Genomic DNA, 19825 nt, shown 5'->3' on the forward strand with positions numbered 1-19825 from the left:
ATTTTTGACAAAGTATCCCATGCCTCCTTTGGCGTACTTGCATCCTGAATATGCACAATCATAGAGTCTGAAATACTGATAGACAGCCAATACATAACTTTCCTGGCTCTCTCATGCCATGTTTTAAATGCCTGCATTTGTTGTTGATTGGGAACATCAGGAAGAACTAGTTCTTCTTCATTTCCTGCAACAAATTCCCAATATCCTTTTCCCATAAGGAAATTCGTCATTCTAAACTTCCATGCCTGGAAGTTGTTCTTGTCAAGCTTTTCAGTGACAATCTGTGAAAGAGAATCAGACGCCATTACAGAATACTGCAAGAAATTCTGTCACTGCAAAAAACACAGCTTCACCCTCACAAGGGCAAATCTGCAAAACTGGCGAAAGTGGTATTTGACCACACAGTCACTTCCTAGTGACGATTTTGCATAAACAGGAACCAAGGATGATTCTGAAACTCCCAATGTCTCTGCGCACAAGCACACGATGCAATTTCTACAGTAACTTTTCACCGACCTGTAGAACAGTGGTCGCACAGCATAAAACTGAGCCTTTTCTTGAGTGCGTGCAGAAAACTTCCGTCTGCAAAACAGGCCCCGAAATGGCCTCAAATCAAAAAAACAAGGTCACCAAGGGCTAAAGCCCTTTCCCGCAGCATATACTGCCCTCTTGCTTCACCGCGAAGGGCGTCTCAACCTGAGACAATGCACTCCTGCAATTTCCGGCTGTGCTACCTGCAGAGATCTGCTCCCAAAACAGGAAATGAAAGCAACACTGCTCCTCTTACCAGACCACCGCGAGCTTGGCTTGCTTTCTTGAGCTCCTTACCACGAACAAGGCTCTGATACCATGTCAAGATTGTGGGAGAGAAGGAAGGAGTCTCGCTTGAAGCTTTCTTGCTTGCACAATGGGGGAAGACACACAAGGGTGGAGGCTGAAAACAGTTTTCCTCTTCTTAGTTGTGTAAGCCAAAAAGAACTAGAGTACAAGGAAATAGAAGAACCCTATATATGGGTCTCAAACCAAACTCAACTAACTAAGGTGGCATACTAACTGAGCCACGAACTAGAGTAGATAAGGATAGCTATCATGTAGCTATTATTCATGGGCGGTGTACCAACCGCGTCTGCAACTGACAAGTCGGTGACATAAATATACAACGGTCACCCTGGCGTATCACGAGTGGAGCTCGATATCTCAACATGACCATCTATCCCGAGTACCCACAGGAGAAGCTGCTGGACAAGGCATAGTGGACGAATTACCAGACAGCCACTTATTCTGCATATCCGGTGAAAAAGACCTATTCAGGACCGACCTAACACCATATTGGGCAGATGACATAGTCCAAGTACTTGAGCACGGGCTGCCCGAACGACCAATGGAACGGGCATGGCTTAGGCGATTAATCCTAAAGATCCAGCCCTATCAGTTGATTGCAAGCCAGCTCTATAAGCTGGGGCAAGACGGTCTGCGTCGTAGATGCGTATGTGAGCATGAGATGCACGATGTGCTCTCAGAGGCGCACAGCGGCATTGCAAGAGAACACTTTAGCGGGGATATGACAGCACGGAAGGTGTTGCAGTCCTAGCTATGATGGCCCATGCTCTTCCGTGATGCCTCACAATTTGTCAAACATTGCGATGAGTGCCAATGGACAAGGGTCCCGGTCCGTAAAGATCAGATGGAGTTAACCCCGGTCATCGCTCGCCAACCTTTCGAAAAGTGGGGAATTGACTTCATAGGACCCATCAACCCTGCGGCACAATATTCACAGGCTAGATACATCGTGGTGGCCACGGGCTACCTCACCAAATGGGCGGAGGCGAGGGCCACATGGAAAAACGACGCTAGGACAACTGCCAAGTTTTTATGGGAACAAGTAATCTCGCGTTTTGGGTGCCCCATCGAATTGGTCAGCGACCAGGGAACACATTTCATCAACGAAGTGATAGCCCATCTCCTATCCACTTTCTCATCATCCATCGCAAATCCTCACCATACTACCCTCAGGCTAACGGCCAAGCTGAGTCAACCAACAAAATTCTCATCACTGTCCTGACCAAAGTCGTCTCAGCCTCACGAAGTGAGTGGGATAACAAGTTGATGGCAGCCCTGTGGGCCTACCGAACAGCTTATAAGATGGCCGTCAGACAAACGCCTTTTAGGCTAACCTATGGGACCAAAGCTATTCTTCCATTACAATTCTTCGTCCCTAGCCTGCGGATAGCACTCCAAGAACGATGGGAGGGGAGGGAGGCATGGACGCAACGCTTAGTCGAGCTAGAACGCCTATCAGAGGTACGTCTCCTAGCCACCCATGCGCTTATTTGTGAGAAAGCTAGACGCAAAAACTGGTTTGACAAGCACGTCAAGCAACGAGAGTTTGAGCCGGGCGACCTAGTGCTCCTCTATTCAGTTAAAGGACACAAACAGAAGATGAAATTCAAAGGTCTCGGGCCCTTTAAGGTCCGCACAATCAGCCGAACTGGCAATGTCGAGCTGGAACCATTGGATGGAGAGGGAATGGGCTTCTTTAACGGCAGTCGAATCAAAAAGTACTATCCGCCCACTCACCCACTGCATGAACAACCAATGGTGGAAACGCACGTTAAAATACGAGTAGCCACACTTACGAAAATCGGCGAGAATGAGGACGAGATTGTAGAACCCGCCTACCTCTGCATCACGATCACGGCCAAGCAAACGTGCTCCTTCAACCCCCTGATCGACGAGGGGGCGGATTTTAACATTTTGACGCATGAGCATTGGACCCAACTTGGCGCACCAACACTTCATCCCACAACAGCCAGATTGAACCCATATGGGGCCCAATCTTACCCGCTCCTCGGCACATGCATGGTTGCCATTTCTATCGAGACTGAAACTATTCCCATGCTGTTCTATGTCCTACCCGATGCCAGGGAGGCAGGCACAGAGTCATTGCTCGGGCGAACTTTTAAAAAGCAGACCCGTTGCAATGTTGATTATGATTCACAACGCATCCACCTAACAATCGGGAATGTGGCTATTGTCACAACTTTCAACCAGCGCCTCGTAACCCTAGCATCGCTCAATGTGCCACCATTAGAAATAGCCGCACCCAGGACTAAGAAGGAGGGCCGTGCATATTTACTACACCCAGATCCCCATGCACCGCAACCCGCCAAACTTAAGGCAAAACCCCAAGAGACTCGCTTGCATTGGGTGCGGAAGAAGCCTCGGGATCAGCCTAGAACTAGATGCGCGGGTCTGCGAAACACCTACAAACCTAAACCTAGAAGACCAAAACACCATCATCACAAGCGCCGCATGGTTAAACAAATATGGGTCCCTAAAATCCTGCTGCGTGCACAAGGCTACTATTAAGGGAATGCTTTGCTGTGGATCCCCAAAGTCCCAACTGACACGGGCCCTGCTCCTACATCAATCGCAAGGCCTTGTCCTCTGACACTTCAAGACCACGAACCACAGAGTCCACCCCAGTCATCCGACTCCTTTGCGAGTCACCCCACAGGCGTCCCACACGCCCAACGGCCCAAGCACCGGCCACCACCACCGGCGGTATCACCCAACCACCCAGGCTCGCAACCCAGCAGACCTGCCGACCGCACTAGCATGGTTCCTAAGATCAACCCCGATCCATCCATCGGACCAATGGCCGAGTTGCTGACTCAAACAGGCCCCCAGCAGCAGCTCTGTACCGACAAAACCTCTAGCCCCAGCAAACCTCAACCACCCGCCGGCCTTAAGCCTTCCTATGAACGGAAGTCATTCCTAATGCTGGCCGCTGACCTTGCCGAGGACACGGGGGATGACATTGTGGACTGCATCAAACAGCTCGACGCCACCTTTGTGGCACTGGCCCTTAGCTATGACCGCCTAGACTTGGGACTGTTAGCGGAACCCCTTGCAACGGACGTGCGCACCATGCCTTGCTCTTGGGAGACTTTTGAATTTGCCTTCGCACAAGCTCCATGCTCTGCCGCTGAGCTACTCGCTCGCAAGGTCTCCAAAGAGCAAGCCATTAAGCAACGCCTCATCCCATCGTTTGACCCGCGCACGACGTCCGGCCTCACTAGCCAAGAGACAGCAAGGTTGTCCCACCTCGCGGACACCGAATCTCCCTTCTTGAAGCAGTGGTACACTCTTCGATTAAAAAGGGCAGTGGAAGGATGCTGCATAATGACCAACGCCGAACAACGTCGAGCCATCAAGACAGCCGAGTATGATCCCACATACGTCGCGCCCACCTCGTATCGAGTGTTAACCACTCTTCAAGGTCGATCATATCTTAGGACACCCCTATCTCAATCGCATCGTGACAGAAGAAGAGCTCCACATCGCAAGTCGGATCAACTCCGGAGATTTCCTCACCGATGTCCTCACATACATCACCCACGTAGGCATCTGACCCTGTGACCTGGACTACTCTGCACACCTCGAATATAACCCCAACTTCTACGATTGGCTCCTCCACAAAACAACCTGAACGCCTTGGACCCACACCCCAATCCTGGGACGGATTTTTCATTTCCACAAGGGGGATGGGGCAGTAAATCTAAAAAGAAAACCAAGCATGAAAGTTAAAACTAAAAAGTGAACCACGCATGAAAAGGCTCCAAATTAAAATGCCATGCAGAAATAGGTGATAGAAGTTTGAAAGGAAAAAAATCATGATTATAAATGATAAAATCTGTTATGGTCATCCTACGAATTGGTTGCCAAAAATACTAAGGAGTGAATTGACTGAATGTACAGGTAGCGACCATGGCAGGTCAAGACAAAGCTGGCAAACTCCCTTTCTCGGAGGAGGAACAGGTGTGATACAACCTCACGGTGGAAACCAGAGCATTCAATTAGCTGAAGTTCCGCCACATATTCAACTTGGAAGATGTGGTTATTGAGGAACCAGCGGTGCGACGGATCATGGAGCAATGCCATTTACAACGGTATCTGGAAGCAGTGGGCCAAAGAATAGACTATACCCTGTGCGCCGAGTTCCTACGCACCTTCAACAAAAACAGGGGCACCATCACAGTACGGGATGCGGGAGCCACCAAACAGGTGCAGGTTGAACTGACCCCTGAACTAGTAGAAAGAGCACTGGAGCTTCCGAACAAGGTGGAGAAGAAGCCGAAAAGGGACGTCTACGCCATGTTGGTAATGGACAAAGTGAAAGCCCACACCAACGATGGAGTCAACTTGGCAGACATCCCTTATCCAGAGATCCAGCTGCATGCAAAAATGATGCATACCCTATTTTCGAGTCAACGGTACAACAGCATCATGTCCAGGATAAATGTGCCTTTACTCAAAAGCATCGCCGCTCAGGCACTGGATGAGGTGAACCTCAACGGGTTTATGAGAAGGACGATTGAGGCCTCAGCAAAGGCTCTGGCAACAAGAGGAAGGGCCGTAGTAGGAGAGTCCCCCTCACCTCGATCAACCCGCAAGGCCTCCACCGTAGGTTTTGGAGGTGCCCTCACTGCGATCCTCCACGAGGCAATAGGGCAGGGACATGCGAGAGAGGACAAACAAGGAGATGGCGGAAAAGAAGGCGAATCGCCGTCGCAGTTCCAGCCCCAGGCAGAGGAACAGTCGGATGAAACAGAGAAGGACACCGACGAGGAGGAAGAACGCCAGGCTGCACCAGAAAGGAAAGCGGAGCAACTGACCAAAGCCCTGCACGGAAAGAGAGAGGAGGAGCGAAGGAGAAAAGAGAAGGAGGAGCTCAAATGGGCCCAAAGAGAGTCGGTAAGAGAAGAAGAGGAAAGAAGAAAAAGATCTGAGGAAGAGCTGAGGAGGAGAGAAGAAGAAGAATTGGAACTAGCGACGCGTTGCTCCATCGAGGAACAGCGGAGGAAAGACATGGAGGGAGCGGGCAGAACATACCAATCTGAATCTGAAGCACCCGGCCCCAGCACTGGTGCGCCGGAACCTGTGCCGCCGCCTCCTACAGAAGGGAAGGGAAAAGACCCGGTCTGACCCGTCTCCCCTCTCCTCCCACCAACCATGCAAGCCACTCCCCTCAAGGTGACGCCCCCTGACACAGCTGCCCTGATGCACACCCCAAAGGTCGATGAAAGCAATGTAGTCACCTGGCTACAATTCTTGGTGGAAAGAGAGTTGGCGAGGGAAGCAGCCGGGGCCACCCCAGTCTCACGGGACAAAAGGGCAGTGACGGCCGAGCTGGAGCCAGGGCTAGAGGAGAAAAGACAAAAAGTGGAGGATATTGCCACCACTACGATCATGCCCCACTCCCTACCTCCAACAGGCCACTATGATGACTATGTAAAGGAGCTGCTCGCGCAGTTGCAAACGGCCAGGCAAGAAAGGAGGGTGGCGGTGGAAGAGCTGGTAGTGGAGCGCGAATTGCAAGCTTCCCTCCAACTGGACAGAGTAAGGAAAATAACAGAATATCAAACAGAAATCGCCATGCTTAGGGAGGAGGCCAGCACCAAGGAGGCAGAGGAGCTAAAAACCCTGAAGGAGCGCGACGCTACCTGGGAGAGACGAAGGAAAATCCTAATGGAGCGTCTCACCAGGGAGAGGGAGACAAATGCCCACCTTCAACGCAGAAATGACCAGCTATCTGCAACCAACTTGGAGGTGCAGAGCCAGCTTGAAAAAATTAGACAAGACGTTGCAGAGCTGGATCAATTGAGGGCAGAACAGGTGCGCAGATTGCAGGCAACGCGGGACCAACTCAACGAGCAGATTGCAGAGGAGCATCGAGAGCAGTCTCGCTTACACCAGAAGCTCGAAGCCCAGCAACAACAATTCATGGCAATGACCCTCCGATAGGGGGAAAGCCTGGAAGACATGGAGAGGCGGGAAAAGGAATGGTCAAACCATAACGAGCAGAGAGTGTGGGACCTAGCACGCCGACTGGCCAAGGCGGAGGGCAACAAAGTGATGGCTGAAAACCAGGCAGAGGCAGCCCAGCTTGCTATGGTGGCTCAGCAATGCACCTTCATCAACACGCTGCTCCACACCACCCACTCAAAAACAGATGAGGCCAATGATCAGTTCAGAGAAAGCTAACCATTCCGCGCAGACCCTCACGGCAGGCTTGCACGTACCACTGCAGCTAGGAGGCCCTCCGCAGAACCTAGAGGAACAAAGGAAATATCTGGCACAAGCAGGGCTGACAACACAGGACATGGATGACCTGGGGTTCACTGAGGAGAAAACACAGGAGGAGGAGCAAGCGGAAGGGGATGAGCCCGAGCTTGAACTAGGGCGTCAAGACGAGGAATATGCCCCGCCACCTCCTCAACCCCAACAAACCGAAGTGCCACCCCATGACGCATCCGGTCCACACCACCTGAAGGAAGGAAATGGTGGAGAAGGCAAGAAGAAAACTGAAGGCCAGACCCGCCCTAAAACAGCCTGCCCCTTTCCCGCTGCGCACCCAAGACTCCCCCGCTGAGTACCGCGCTGAAATGATTATCAGGGAGCAGTAGGAATATAGCCGAGACCCCTTCGACCTACGCTTCGAGTTTCCCACCGTCTTGAATAGGGTGTTGCCCATTCAGTTGGTGGAGAATGTCATCGCCATGGGGGCCCGGCTCAAGGCTAGATGGTTAGAAGAGCGTGAGGCCCACCCAACTGCTTGGGGGACCAAGGACTGCGAATTTTGGCAAGACAAAGTCCTCCAAGTACCTCGCACAGTGGAAGGCTATAGTTCCCAACCCACTTGGAGGCAGCACATTTTTTGCGTCAACCTGGAGGCGTGGATGGCGTTTTGCAACACCCTCCCTTCAGAAAGGAACGACCCCACCTTTATGCAGTTTCCTCGAAGGGTAGGAGTGGATTTTAACCCGTCCATCCACGGCAGGTTTGACTTTCCCATTATTTATAATGCCAATACCACTTCCCATAGGAACGCTCTTCTCTTCACCCTGCCCGACTTGTACAGCTCCATAAATAAATTCCTTATTGAATTTACTTCTTGCCCTGACCCAACCTTCATCACCACTTGTAACTACCTTAGATTAATTAGAATCCTAGTACACCAAGAACCTGCACCCCAAGAGCGCCACCTTCCACCCCTCTATTTTAACCCCAATGCCATAGACAGCACCACCATGACTCGTCTCATGATGCGTGCTGCTCTTTTGCCATCCTTCTATGGTGCACTGCTGGAAGACATGAATGACAGCAAGTTCACACAGTGCAACCACCCCTTTCTCTCCACCACCACCCTCAAAACCCGCCTCCACACTAAAGGCTACTTGCTAAGCCGAAAATTCCTCAACAAGGCCCCCCGCCCTCCACCCACCCTTCCCCACCATTCGGATGATAAGGGGTAGAACTCCCGTTATCCCCTGTACTGCTGCCCCCATGTAACCATGGCAAAAAAAAAAGAAAAAAAAAGAAAAAGAAAAGCAAAGCAAGCAAGCTCCGACGACAATGGCACACCCCTAACGACGCCTCCAAACAAGAGTCAAAGGTGTACTTCAACTCCCCATTACCACAATTCTGCTCCGCACGGCCCCCACCGCCCAGTCTTCTAACTATGTAATATTTAAGTACGCACACGCACGGCACTCATATAATACCTACACAAAACTAATTCACAGTTTGGGTCCTCAAGTGTAGGACAACACTCTCAGCTTGCTTAGAGTTCGACCTGTCTCCCAAACTACATCTTGTGCACAATACAGAGACTAGCACTGCCCCTAGGGAGAGACCACCTGGCAGGTTTTCACTTGCAGGTGTTGACAACCACAACCCACGTGGCATTTGTTCTTCATCAACCTCCAATGCTAATTGCCCACCCAGCATCCAGCGAGCCGGAAGAATCATCCTACGTGGCATCCCCAACTAACCCCCACGTAACCGGTCACCAGTGCAGACCCCAAGCCCTTGCCCCCCCGAAGTCTTCAGTGCATATCGCCACTTGCTCCCTGCGCCAGTAAGTGCCATGGGACTAGCACTCGTCTAGGAGGGGGGTAATGTTAACCCCAACACAAAGAGAGCGAAAGAAAGTGGAAAAGACGCAGGGCAAAGGCGAAAGAAAGGTAACCCGACGGAGGGAAAAGAAGGAGAAAATGCCAAAAGCGCAAGGACAATCGTTAAAGGCCAAGGCAACCACGAAAAGGGAAAGGCGCATAAAAAGCGCACCCTAAAATCTTGTAAAAGAGTGCCGGGCTCTCACCCGTGCTATTTGTAAATATAAAAGGGTAGTGAAAAGGAAGCAAGGAAGATAAAAGGACAATGGAAAACAGGGCCTGGGCTATGACCGGCCATGTAAAAAAGGGAAAAAGGGAATGACCGCCCAAAAGGGAAGTAGGGTTTTGTATATAAAGTTGAAAAGTGAATGAAGAGCTCATTCTTTCGTGTGGCAAAACTAGTCTTCTTCTTCCTCTCTTCTTCTCTCCTTCTTGCTTGTGTATGCTCTTGAGAGAGGGAGTGTGAGAGTGTGAGGGAGTGAGTGTGTGAGAGAGTGAGGAATCAAGAGGGTGAAGCTCTCCACCATCTCCTCTCCCCTTCTCCTCTTCTCTTTTCTTATCTTCTCTTGCGCACGCGGCTATGGAGGATGAGGCTTGGAGATGGAGGAGGCTTGAGGATGCTTGAGCTAGCATCAAGAATCGTGGAGCTACCAAAGTGTGAAAGAGAGGAGGGTACTTGATCAAGCATCAAGGTAAGTTCACTGCATTCGTAGGATCGATGGCGCGTCGGCTAGGTGAGAGATGGCCATGAGAGCTCGCTTGGAATGCTTGAAACAATAAGCGGTCCGTGGGTCTTGGCGGTTGAGCGAAAGCTCCCACAGAGGTGTATACCTGCATGTCAATTTTCTTTTGATACCATGATCTCTCAAGAAGTCACAAAACTCATATGACATGTACTCTCCACCATTATCTGACCTCAAACATTTTATGTAGCATCCAAACCTCTTTTCAGCCATAGATTTGAATTCCAAGAACTTTTCAAATGCTTCATTTTTATGCTGCATAAAGTACATCCAAGTCATCCTGCTAAAATCATCAATGAAAGTGATATAGAATCTACATTTTCCGCTCATGGAAACATTCTGACATGGGCCCCAAATATCTGAGTGTATTATTTCCAAAGGATAGCTGCTTATTCTCCCCCTCTTTGGAAATGGCAATCTGGACTGCTTGCCAAATTGACAAGCCTCACATACATGATCAAAATTCACATATCCTAAATGCAGTAGACCACGGACTATCTGTTTTGATTGCATTTGCTTCAATCCTTGCAAATTAACATGATCAATCCATCTATGCCATAATTCCACATCCTTATCTTGCCCATGTCCTCTCTCAACATACATAGAGTTTTGAATCACTGGAGTACCTGCATCCAAAGCAAACAATCTCCCTTTCTTTCTACCGAACTCTTCAATAAAACATCCAAACTTATTAAATCTCACCTACAATCCTTGATCTATCATTTGACCAACCGATGCTAGGTTCTTAGTTATTGTGGGCACATAAAGTACATCACCAAGCTTGTTCTCAATCCCATCCTTAGTAACAAGTGGCACACTACCAATATGAGTAATTTTGTGTAAATTATCATCACTAGTGGCAACATATTCATCATTCTAAATTTGCTCGTTGCTATCAAACCACTCAACATGATGAGTCATGTGGTTTGTAGCTCCTGAATCCAAAAACCAGTCATTCTCATGAAGAGGATGAGTCATGCTCCCAAGCACATGCTCCATAGCTAATAGGTGACCTCTAGGCGATCCATAACATGTACCACCATAAGTGCTTGCATAGCAAATAGGTGACCTCTAGGCAATCCACCTCCAGATCCATAGCAAATAGGTGACCTCTAGGTGATCCACCTCCAGGTCCATAACAAATAGGTGACCTCTAGGCGATCCACCTCCAGGTCCATAACCTGTACCACCATAAGTGCTTGCATAGTGGCCATATTGGGTCCTTCCATGACCCCTAGACATGGAATTCTGTTTCTGATAACAATCCCTCTCAAAGTGACCAAACTACCCACAATAATGACAAGTGCCATCTCTTTGTGAAGAAGGACTAGACCATCCTCTACCTCTAGGGAAAGATCTCCCCCTGCCTCTATGCATGAAGTCACCACGACCAAAGTTACCTCTTCCACGAGCAAAACCATAATTACTACAACCAAGTGAAGAGCCTCTAGCTCTAGATGAGTTGCCACGACCTCTCTGGTGATAGAAAACACTATCTCCACCTGCATTTTTGCCACTGCTAGATGCATTCAATCCCAACTTAATTTCTTCAGTAAGTAGCAATCCAATAAGCTCCTCAAAGTCAGGCATAGAGCCTCCCCTAATGGAAATAGAGGTATCCAAAGATTTGAAAGCTGGTCCAACCCCATTTAGTGTCACTGACACTAAATCATCATCATCAACAGGTGCATTAATGGATGCAAGATCTTCTGAAATTTGCTTGATTTCTGCCACATAGTCACTGATACTACGATTGCTTCTCCATGCACCATGTGATCTTTGCTTAAGTTGTATCTTACGAGCCTCTGTACATGTTCCATACATTTTTTCTATGATTTCCCATGCCTCCTTACAAGTACTTGCCTTTTTGATATGAGGAATCAATGTTTCTAAAGTACATATGGAGATCCAATGCAAAACCTTCCTATTCTTCCCAGTCCAATCCTTGTACGCTTTCTTTTGCTCTTCAATTGGATGTTCAGGAACTTTTGGACATTCATCATCACCTGTTATGAGGTCCCATAGACCTCTACCCCATCAAAAAATTCTCCATCCCGTAGGACCAAACACTATAGTTGTCTTTGGTCAATTTGTCTCCCATGATCTAAGTGATCTGTGCCGTGTCAAACATTATGAATGCTGCAAATTCAGAAGAAAACAACAATACAACCTGTCCAGAAATGGTATTCAGCAATATGATTGTCATAAATGTGTCCAAAAACTGTCATATATATCAATCCATGATGCCAACATGTCATACATTCAGTTCCCAACAAGAAACATCCAAATCGGATCCCACACGATGTCTGTATGACCCAAAATGTATCAAAACATGGGTCTAAAGTTGACCACTTTTCTTGCAATTTTTATGCAATTTTTTGTGCCAAGCTGAAAGTACTTGTCAAGCTGAAGTTGCGGAAGATTTCCCAGAATTTTCTGAGAAAAAAACCAGCTTCCAAATAGTCTTCCGTAAGTTGCATAGGACCTCCTTGACTACATGCACATCATCTGCATTGCCAAAAAAGAGAGGAGAAATATGCTGGCTTGTAGATAGAACCACTGAGAACCTCATCATTAAGTGAAGTCTGACGAGTTGTGCAAGGACTGGAGGCGGGACTCAAAAACCCAAAAGCTCCTGATCTGCCCTCAATATCAACAGGTTGATATACATTTCCATGGCCTAAACCCAGCCTGTACATTTGCAGCCAAAGAAAAGCCGAAACAAAATGTACTAGAAAGCCTGATATTTGCATCCAAAGAACTAGCTGTAATGAAAAGGCTGTAAACTTGCCAATGTTTGAGTTCAGTGGTATTTGCCTAATCTCAACTGCACGTAAAGAAGCACGATTGCAAGCGATTGCAAATGATCATAAGCCTAGAACCATGTTAAACCAGGTGATCTTCAAACCTGTCTAAATGCTCAGGACCTACTATCCAAGCTCACATGACTGTGTAAACCAGATATTGAAGGCTGCAATGTCAATAAATAGTCAAGTCTTGACTAAAATGGAAGTGCCGACAGTGTATTGGGATGCACTGCCCAATAGTGGAAAAACCAGTCTTGGGGAGACCATTTACAGGCATATTTATTCAGAGTATTTCTCTACAGAAGCAGTCCTCTGTACACTGGACTTGTCAACTGAGCATAATGTAGTGGAAATGGCAAACCGGATTGAAGCTGCTATGCCTCTGGGACAGCAACCTACATGATCCCTCTAAGATTGGTACTCTGCATGCTTCTGATGTACGTTCAAGTTATCCTGCATCAAGGCCTCTGCTGGAATAATCTACCACGAATTGATGAGAAATTGCAGGAGTTGTCAAGGTAACCAATCAATCCCCATTCAATCTGTCTTCGATCGGGCTGCTCTGCTCCCTTGGCCTTGGCTGATGATGACGATGATGATTCTTTTCTTCTACCTGCAGTGTTGCAGTAGCAACAGCATATGGCGAGTCAACTTGGAAAGCTAATGGGACAAACACAATGTTATCTGGGCCAGGAGCTACTAGTACATATAATCCAGTTTCTGGTGGTTCTGGAATCAATGGTGAAATAGGCGTTGCTAGTCGGTCATGAGGAATGAATCGTGGCATTGGGAGGCTTCTAATGCAAAGAACATCTTCTGTGGCTCCATCAATCGCTTTCAGCTTGCGCCTGCCACACAGAACTTAGAAGTGTCTTCGAAAAGTCCATGTATTTTTTGCCTTGGGATTCTCAAAACGATCGATGATCCTAAACCTGGAGACGAAGCTGTAAGGAAATTTGATGCAACCATGCATATTATTGCAGCATACCTCACATCTGATTCATAGAGTTCTCCCTCACTTCTGATATTCCTCCTATGCTCTGATACCAACTGACAAAACCAAAGTGGAGGGAGTTAGTGAGGCCACTCAGATGGGAAGTCAGGAGTTCAATGTCATCTTCTCCTACATTATTCTCCTCTATTTCTCACAGTCCACACACACTAAAATGGTATCCTCAAAGATAGATACCCCAAACTTAAAGACACTTTACATACAACTATAGGATATGACATATTTATCAACAATAAGTAGAAGCTGTATTCTGGCGTTGGTTCATGACTACAGAATCAATCATTGAATGCCATGAAGTGTCAGGGCAAGTAGCCACTTTAGAAGAATAGCACTGGAACATGCCATCTATCCTCAACTCCAAATAGTTGACATATAAGGCAGCTTGTAAAACCACATCCCCCACATACCAGCCTAGATCTACATCATCTGAAATAAATAGATCACCTCGTAGATACATGTAAGACAGCAACATGGTATCCATCATCACAGAATCTTCAAAGACCATATGGATAACTTTTGTCAGCAAATCAGAAGACCAAGCCCCACTCCAACCATCCTCTAGAAGAGGGAGATCCACTGTTGAAAGCTTCATATAGAAGGCCAACTTCTGCAACTGATAGTGGACAAAAAAGGAATGGTCCGGAGGAACATACTCCTAAAAGTGCTCAAATGCAAACCATAACAAATCCATCCTGGACTGCAATCTTTCCACTTTATCTTGAAACAACAGACATAATGTGGCCTATCTCTGGAGAACTGCCAAGTCCTGCTGAGATATAGAAGGAATCATAAGAACATTGGGGCTTGGAGAAATGGACCATGATGGTGCCAGTTGGTCTTACAACTGCTTAATCTGGGAAGCTTGTGATTCCAATGTATGGTGAGCATTCTGCAAAGCTGAGAGTTTTGCATCTAAAAGAATCTTAAACTCTTGAGTTTCTTTGGACATTTTCTCTTTCTCCTCCGAGACTTTAGTGACCTCTAACTGAGCTTCTGCTAATTGAATCTTCAAAGAAGATATTTCTTCTCTCTGGGTCTCAATCATTTGTGTCTGCTGCTCCATTTGCTTAAACAGATCGGCAAGAGTGTCTTTAGCAGAGGCTAACTTTGAGGTTGCCTTATGCAACTGGTCTTTGGATTGCATCAATTCTTCATAGAAAGAAGCATATAACTGTTGAACACAAGCTATCACTGAGAGTTCAATAGAACTCTGGATGTCATTACAAAGGAAAGGAATGGCATCCCTTGACACTAAACTATTCATCAAAGGAACTAATATTTCCAAAGAACCCTCTCGATATGCCCTGAATAAATTATTGCATGTGAGGTAGGCAGGGAGGTCCCTACCAGAAGTAGCAAGAAATGTGACTGAAGGAATGACTAGGGAGTTTTATCTGTTTGTAATGTGCCTGTCCCTCAAATTGCGGGACACGTCTTAGCAGCCCATGTAGAGATCAATCTACAAGACGCCGCCCGGCACTCCCAGGGAATGACACGGGGTTTGCCAACTAGGGTCTCTCGAGTCTGCCTTGCAACGGAACTTATCCAGCTGTTTCCACTAGGATCGACCTAAAGTCCGGGTTCCTAGCAGTTGAGTCTTCCTAATAGCCTTGTAGTATCGATTGACAGCTGCTCCACTTTGCGTAGATACCACTGGACCCAAGCAGAATCATATCGCACTTAGTTCAAAGAGAATGGGAAATGAGAGGGAGGCATCACTTGACCTCTCTGCCCGTAGGGCATAGTCCCATTGCGGTCCCCTAAAATGGCATGAATCAGGGTTTCAACTTACAAGTTCTAAGGTCTTTGTCTAACAAACATTCGCATCAAATAAATTTCATTGAGGAAAGCTCTCGCTAACCGAGACCACCCTACCGTAGGATGGACCCAATGCTCACATCCACCACGCTTCCCTCAGGGGCTGTTTTAGTTATCTAAATACCTACCACATTATGTTTGACACTTAAAAGCAGTTTCCTTAATTAACCCATTAATCAGAGGTTCCTTTACGTAATTTAGGGCACAGACACGAAGATAAGATAAAACAAGATCAAACACTTCCTTAACTTATCTTCAAATTAATGTTTGTCTCATTCTATGTGTGTAAACGCTATCATTCCATGCATATAAACTTATGCAAACTCCATGCTCTATCATTTCATGCATGCAACCTAGCACTTAGGGTAAACAAAAAGTCCTAAGGCTTGTTCTTGTCCCATGCATGTAGCTATAGAATATGCTTATCAATATTGATCCATAAAACCTGGGATATTCAAAAAGAACCTGGATTTGATTTGTGATTGTAGGGGCATTTGTTGTGTTGGTTGCTCCGCTCACCTCTCCCACATTATTGGTACCAACAGTAGCTTTGGCACCTACGCTTCCCGAAACTTTCTTTTTGGGAGCCATTGGCCATGCGGAGTTTGGATAGTCTGCGGCCTTCAAGACGACAGGCTCGGGTAGGAAAGGTCGTGAGAAGGTGCCCTTCGCTGATGAGGGGGGGTGGCTTGGAAGAAATGGCTTCTCGAGTGCGGCTCCTCAACGCGGCCCTCGACACCTCCTCTACTCACAGATTCACACACACACACACTCTCTCTCTCTCTCTCTCTCTCTCTCTCTTCTCCTTCTTTCCCTCTTCTCCTTTTCTCTTCTCTCCTTCTTCCTCTTCTTTTCTTCTCTCCTTCTACTCTTCTTCTCCCTCTCTCCTCTTCCTCTTCTTGTTTTTTCCTTCTTCTCCTTCCTTCTCCTTCTCTTCTTCTCTTCTTCTCTTCTTCACTCTCTCTCTTCTTCTCCTTCCCTCTCTTCTTCCTCTTCTTCTTCTTTTTTCCTTCTTCTCCTTTCCTCTCTCCCTCTCCTTCTCCTTCTTCTTCTCTTCTTCTTCTTCTTCTTCTTCTTCTTCTTCTTCTTCTTCTTCTCCTCACCTCTCTCTCTCTCTCTCTCTCTCTCTCTCTCTCTCTCTCTCTCTCTCTCTCTCTCTCTCTCTCTCTCTCTCTCTCTCTCTCTCTCTCTCTCTCTCTCTCTCTCTCTTTGTGTGTGCTGATCATGAGGGGGGGAGAGATTGCTGTCGGAAGCCTCCCAAGGGGGCACTACTATCCACCATGGAGTTGGGGGGCGTACTGATGGAAGCCCAAGGGGGGCGCGCTGACGCAACCAAGGGGGGGAGAAGACCTGCCTGTGGAATGACAAGGGGGCGCTCTCTGTGTGTGTCGATGGGGGAGGGAGGAGGAGGCTCCATTTATAGGAGGGGGAGGAGGTATGGGGGGGGAAGAGATGGCTGTTCGCTGCCATCGGGGGGGGGGGGGGGCTGCATGCCCCCCCGGGAGGCACAGGGGAAGCACGAGGGGGACATTACATCCTCTCCCCCTTAGAGGAATCGAGATGTCCTCATCTTGAGAAGAAACTGGGGAAGACAAGCACTAGTGGGGCTTATGACCTGTGGGTTAGGACCCACCATGCATCCGTTGCGCTACTCTTAATGTTTCAAGTAGTGCACTCATATTATTCAAATTAACCATAGGTACAAGAGTAGGATTTATTCTCAATTGTGTTACATGACGACTAAGCTTCTAGGAATTTTAGTCCTCCTAATAAGGTTTACTGGGCTCTGGATCTTCATCTTCATATGATCTGTCCATATATACATAGACTACACCTGTGTAGCTTCATTTTCTTGGAGTCTCAAAGTCTTCTGGACTTAGATCAGGGTAGTCTGCTTGGATGTGTCCTAGCTCCTTACAATGGAAGCATTGATGGTAGGGACATCTCCTACCGATGTGCCCTATCTCCCCGCACGTATGACATCTCTTATCCTGATCTCCATACTCATCTTTGCTGCAATTTCCCGATTTAAGTTCTTGGACGATTGGAGTCACTCAGAGTAATGGGTCTTGCAAGTCCGTTGGGCGCATTGATTCCAATCGAGTGTTCATGGGTGGATTCAACCCAACACAAAATTTTGACACATGTTGTGTCATATCCATTGGGGGTGCATACTTTAGGAGTGAAACGAACTTTGAATAATATGCTTCAAGGGATAATCCTAGCTGCTTCAAGTCATAGAATTCATTCATCTTTTGTGTGTGGTAGGCAGGTGGCAGATACCTCCCTCGCACAGCTTCCTTAAGCTTATCCTAAGTGATTGTTTGCTCCGAGATAGCTTGGTCTCTGCACCACTATTTCCACCAAAGTCTCGCTTTGACTGTAAGATTAATTTTGGCGAGCATGGCTTGGTTAGAAGGTGCAATTCATGCTGCCTAAAAATAGTCCTCCATGGACTCAATCTAGATCTCGGCGTCAGCTTGAACAATCCTTCCCTTGCCATCAAACTTGGGTGGCTTAATTTGCTTGAGAAGAAATTTCTTCTCTTGCATGTCAGCATTCGTGGGTGCAGAAGGTGCTTGACAATCAAGCCATACCACTTAGGTTATTTTCGTTTAGGATATGTCTATGAACCAAACATTAATCAATCATGTATCATTATGAAGTTTTGCTTTGATACCAACTGTAACGTGCCTGCCCCTCAAATTGCGGGACACGTCTTAGCAGCCCATCGAGAGATCAATCTAGAAGACGCCACTCGGCACTCCCAAGGAATGACACGGGGTTTACCAACTAGGGTCTCTCGAGTCTGCCTCGCAACGGAACTTATCCTATCGTTTCCACTAGGATCGACCTGAAGTTCGAGCTCCTAGCAGTCGAGTCTTCCTAATAGCCTTCTAGCATTGGTCGTCGCTCCACTTTGCATAGATACAACTGGACCCAAGCAGACTCATACTACACTTGGTTCAAAGAGAATGGGAAATGAGAGGGAGGCATCGCTCCACCTCCCTACCCATAGGGCATAGACCCATTTTGGTCCCCTAAAACGGTATGAATCAGGGTTTCAACTTACAAGTTCTAAGGTCCTTGTCTAACTAACATTCGCATCAAATAAATTCCATTGAGGAAAGCTCTCAACTAACCGAGACCACCCTGCCGTAGGATGGACCCGACGGTCACATCCATCACGCTTCCCTCCGGGGTTGTTTTAGTTATCTAATTATCTACCACATTATGTTTGACACTTAAAAGTAGCTTTCTTAATTAACCCGTTAATCACAAGTTCCTTTACTTAATTTAGGGCACAGACATGAAGACAAGATAAAACAAGATCAAACAATTTCTTAACTTATCTTTAGATTAATGTTTGTCTCCCACCCATATAGGAGAATTTAGTGACCCTTTTTGCCTCCATAGAAATAATCCTTCCGTATCTCAAAATACCTCAAGTATCATGCCCGAAGGCTATCCCAACAATCTATAGGATTGCTGCTCCAAGTTCCGCCCATAGACTAGTACACAAGCCTCGAGATCCCATCTCGAGTCATGTCGGCCTCTTGTGCGGGATCCGGAGGCAAGAAATTTATAGCCAGAGTCTCCCCTGGCACCCAAGCATCCTCCCACTCCAAGTAGCACCCACAGAGAGACCTCTCATGGCGGGTTAGGTCCATATACCCGGCGCGGCTAACAACCCCCTTGGATAGGGCCAGGCAAACAATTGGAGGTAACTGATCTTGCCTCTCCCTTCAGGATCTCAACCTGAAGCATTAAGTGTTTTGCCTTGAATTAGTTCCTTGAGCAAAGAAGTTCAAACAATGTACCTAAGTGTACAATCACGATCATCTCAAAGGCCGTTTGTACGACCAACTGTTAAGGTGTGGTTCCTTTTTTTCGAATGCTCCCAGCATTCAATCTTGGATCGTTTGCGACTTGGCAAGATCCCAATAATCTCAAACAAGATCATGCAAGCAAATGTTCTTGGTAGGTTAACTTATTTTGACTTGCTCTTTCCCTTGGGTTTTACCTTATGGTATCTTAACCCTAACCCAAAGCATTGAATGGTCAACCAAGGCAATGGACATGCCTTTATTCGTAACCCAATCAAGGGTCTTTTATTCTTCCAATTCCAACCAAGCTCAGTTAATACACTTGGCAATGCAAGACCCCTCATCTAGGCCTTTAAGATACAGTCTAGATGCATGCATCCCTTCCATCTCTCTTAGTGTGGTACTATGTAGAGTTTTCCAATCAACCTTACCCATCATGCACATGGTGCAATTAGTATATTTGTACATCCTAAACAACCTTTAACTCTCTTCATACCTGGCAACGAATACTTATTCCTAATGCATCGGATCACATGTGACTTGCATATATGGAAGTCTAGGTTTCTTCCCAACGGTGCAAATGCATCTTACGAACTGAAACTAGCATTTCATGTGTTCATTATAATCATGATTGCAAAGCATGAATTCTAAATGACTA

This window comes from Lygodium microphyllum, chromosome 5 (genome assembly GCF_053477565.2).
Source record: "Lygodium microphyllum isolate KBCC chromosome 5, Lygodium_microphyllum_v1.1.10, whole genome shotgun sequence".
In the NCBI taxonomy this organism is placed as follows: domain Eukaryota; kingdom Viridiplantae; phylum Streptophyta; class Polypodiopsida; order Schizaeales; family Lygodiaceae; genus Lygodium; species Lygodium microphyllum.